Source organism: Bison bison, unplaced genomic scaffold (genome assembly GCF_000754665.1).
Source record: "Bison bison bison isolate TAMUID 2011002044 unplaced genomic scaffold, Bison_UMD1.0 scf7180017864180, whole genome shotgun sequence".
Lineage (NCBI taxonomy): Eukaryota > Metazoa > Chordata > Mammalia > Artiodactyla > Bovidae > Bison > Bison bison.
In genome coordinates this window covers 338,487-342,466 of record NW_011494752.1, presented here as the reverse complement: position 1 = coordinate 342,466, position 3,980 = coordinate 338,487, and the positions used below count along the sequence as shown (strand labels likewise).

The 3,980-nt window shown below is 53.4% G+C and overlaps 1 pseudogene; it reads left to right on the top strand.

Moving 5' to 3' along the window:
• LOC104990418 overlaps positions 1–3,974 on the top strand; it is a 5,469-nt pseudogene extending 1,495 nt beyond the window's left edge.
• Positions 3,975–3,980: the final 6 nt, after the last annotated feature.

Genomic DNA, 3,980 nt, shown 5'->3' with positions numbered 1-3,980 from the left:
AAGGTCCGTCTAGTCAGGGCTATGGTTTTTCCTGTGGTCATGTATGGATGTGAGAGTTGGACTGTGAAGAAGGCTGAGAGCCGAAGAATTGATGCTTTTGAACTGTAGTGTTGGAGAAGACTCTTGAGAGTCCCTTGGACTGAAAGGAGATCCAACCAGTCCATTCTGAAAGAGATCAGGCCTGGGATTTCTTTGGAAGGAATGATGCTAAAGCTGAAACTCCAGTACTTTGGCCACCTCATGCGAAGAGTTGACTCATTGGAAAAGACTCTGATGCTGCGAGGGATTGGGGCAGGAGGAGAAGGGGATGACAGAGGATAAGATGGCTGGATGGCATCACTGACTCGATGGACTTGAGTCTCAGTGAACTCCGGGAGTTGGTGATGGACAGGGAGGCCTGGCGTGCTGCGATTCATGGGGTCGCGAAGAGTCGGACATGACTGAGCGACTGATCTGATCTGATCTGATAGCATCACAAAAGGTGGATCTTACCTGCACCTTGTGTGGCTGGCGCTGCAGGTAGACCACAAGGCTCTGGACCCTGCCCAGTGGACCATCCAGAAGGTGTTGTTTCCAAGTCGCTACTATGACAGTCTGGCCCAGCTGGAGGAGCAGTTTGAGGCTGGCCGGGTGAATGTGGTGGTGATCCCTGACGATGGCACAGGTGGGTCCTGGTCCCTAAAGTCCCAGGTGCCCCCGAGTCCAACTCCCCCTCTGCAGTTCCATCTTCAGGGCCCCCGCTTCAGTGTCCAGAGCAATCAAGTGTCCTCTCATTGTGGACTTTCTCCTTTGGCCTCAGAGCTTTCAGTGGTCCTAGGATTTTGACATTCGATTACAAAGAGAATGACTGGCTTACAAGATCAGCCTTCAAGTGGCCAGCACTGTTTATGGTGTGGGAATACACCACAGCAATGCTCACTCGCCCTATGAATAATGGCATTGGCATGGGTTACTTCCCCACACTCCATTCCTGTAGAGCGCCCCTACCGGGCCACCTACATGGACTGTCACTTCCTTGTGGAGTCTCAAGCCCCAAAGACACCACATGATGCCTTTGGTGTGTTTAAGCAGAACAAGGGCCTGCCCCTGAGGTGACACCACTCAGATTTTCTTTCCCACTATTTTGGGGGCGTTGCGCAGACAGTGCTGGTCTTCAGGTCTGTGTCCACGATGCTCAACTATGACTATGTGTGGGATATGGTCTTCTACCCCAGTGGGGCCATAGAAGTCAAATTCCATGCCACGGGCTACATCAGCTCAGCGTTCCTCTTTGGTACTGCCCGAAGATATGGAAACCAGGTTGGCGAACACACGCTGGGCCCCGTCCACACCCACAGTGCCCACTACAAGGTGGATCTGGACGTGGAGGTAAGACTCCCTAGGGGAGGCAATGATTCCAGTAGAGGGGGCAGAAAGATTGGGGGCATCTTTGGGTGAGAGGGTAGAGAAGCAGGGGACACACTCAGACTGGTCTTCTCTTTGGCCCCCACTCTGAAGACAGGTACAGACACAGTCCAGAGGCGGCAGGGCAGCTGCCTGACCAGGCCTCCCTCCTCCTCTCCCCCTCTGCAGCCCCCCTGCCCCCAAAACTGGAGAGCTGTGTCTGGGCTGAGGACATGGCTTTTGTCCCCATGATGGTACCCTGGAGCCCTGAGCACCAGATGCTAAGGCTGCAGGTGACCCAGAAGCAGCTGGAGACTGAGGAGCAGGCTGCCTTTCCCCTGGGAGGGGCCTCCCCTCACTACCTGTACCTGGCCAGCAACCAGAGCAAAAAGTGGAGGCACCCTCACAGCTATCGCATCGAGACGGTCAGCTTTGCTGGGGGGCCGATGCCCCAGAACAGCTCCACGGAGAGAGTGGTCGGCTGGGGAAGGTGGGTGGTGAATATTGTTGGAGGTGGGTGGATGAGATGAAAACAGCATTTTGGGAGGGGCAATTGGGAACCCAGTTCAAATTGTACACAAGGTGAGGTAAGAAAACAAAACATTTCCTGGTTATCAAAAGGCCTACAGTAGACACATGGTCCCCTTGGAAGGCTAAAGCCCAGGCAGATAAGACTTTCCTGTTTTCCTAATGCTGTGCCCCAAAGGGATCAACAGGAGAAGGACATAATAAGATGTTGGGCTCAGGTCAAAAAATAAAGAAAAAGAAAGAGATCACCCAAGTACTGTATCTTAAAAAAAAAAAAAAGGTGTTGGACCACCCACTAGGTGGGATGTGGGATTTGCAGGATAATGGCTGCACACTAGGGTGACATCACGGTGAGGGTGTGGATGAGCTGGGAAGCTGAGGTCCATGGGCTCAGCTCCCTTCCATGATGATCAGGCAGCAGGACAGGGACGGTGACCATGGACCCCTGACCAGAACATCTCTAGGTACCAGCTGGCCGTGACCCAAAGGAAGGAGACAGAGCCCAGCAGCACCAGCATCTTCAATCAGAATGACCCCTGGACTCCCACTGTGGACTTTGCTGACTTCATCAACAATGAGACCATTGCTGGAAAGGTCAGCTGACTGTGGGAGAAGAGGGAGGGTTGGTGGGGCACAGAGATCAGCCCTACCTTCTCTTGGCGGGGGGCCTGAAAACCCGTGATCACCTGAAGGGCTGAGCTGACTCCTGCTTCCGTGCTTTTGTGGATCTGCTCACTATTTGTAGGGGGAAACTTCCTAAGCTGGGAGTTCATCTGCAGACCCTGGCTGAGGTTCCAGCCTCTCCTCAAGAGGCAGCAGCTCTCTCAGTCTCTGCTTGTGGACTGAGTCCTTTAAGGGCCCCAGGATTCAGAAGGGCTGGAATGACCAGGGAAGACCACATCTCTTATACCTAAAACTTCTCCGTTTCTGTCTTCAGCACTAAAGGATTAATTTCCAAATGTTGAACTTTTCTGCCACCCAAACCTGATCTACTCTCCTCCATTTTCCTTCCTTCAGTTACAGTTTGGGAACTCTTCCAGAGTCAGCAGAGGTGCTAAAGTAGCCTGTGGGTGTCATCATTTCTCTTAGGATGGGTAAGCTGATGGGGACGTGATGGAAAATGTCAGAGATGGCAGCTGCAGGCTGGGACATGGGAGGCTGGTGTCGTTCCTAATATGAAGTTGATTCCTTATGCTTTGACTTCTGGGCTACTATGAAAAAAAGGTTAAAGATTTAAAACCCTCTTGAGTGATGGTGGGCTCCCAAAGTGAATCCTCTGAGGCTGCAGAGGTGTCCTTAGCAGCGCAGGGCTTCATGACCCCCTTTCTTCCCCTACTAGGACTTGGTGGCCTAGGCAACAGCCGCTTTCCTGCACATCCCACATGCAGAGGACATTCCCAACACGGTGACAGTGGGGAACAGTGTGGGCTTCTTCCTGCAACCCTACAACTTCTTTGATCATGAGCCCTCATCAATTCTGACTCCATAAACTCCCAGGAAGTCCAGGATGCTGGGTCCTATGAGGTCAACTCCCTGCCTTGTCTGCCCAAGGCTCCTGCCTGTGCCCCTGATCTTTCTGCCTTCTCCCACGGGGGCTTTTCCAGAACTCGGTGTTCCCTGGGATGGGGAATGAGACTGGGGCTCCAGGGTCTGGGAGTGTGGGGAGAAGGGCCAGGAACTGGGGAGCCTGTGCCCTCTTCTCCCTCCTCACGCCCCGGGGTCCTCTCTCTCCTCCATCGTCCTCCCTTGCTTATCGCCTCGCTGGGGTCATCCTGAAGCTATGCTGCCTGAATCAGGGGCTTCTCAGCTCTGTGCACCCCAACCTGCTGGGTTCCTGTCGCAGAGGAGAGGAACGGTCAGCTGAGAGGCTGGAGTCATGGTTACACGTTTCTAGAAGACTCCACGGTTTGGTGTTTTTCATTTTCTTTTCTTTTGTCTTTGCTTTCTGCTTTCCCCAAATGGTTTTAGGCCATGCCAGGTCTCTCCTGAGACTCCCCAGTCCTCACTTGAGAGGAGAGGAAGCGAGGTCTCTCTGGGACTGGTTGCCTAGAGGCCGTGGGCAGGGTTCC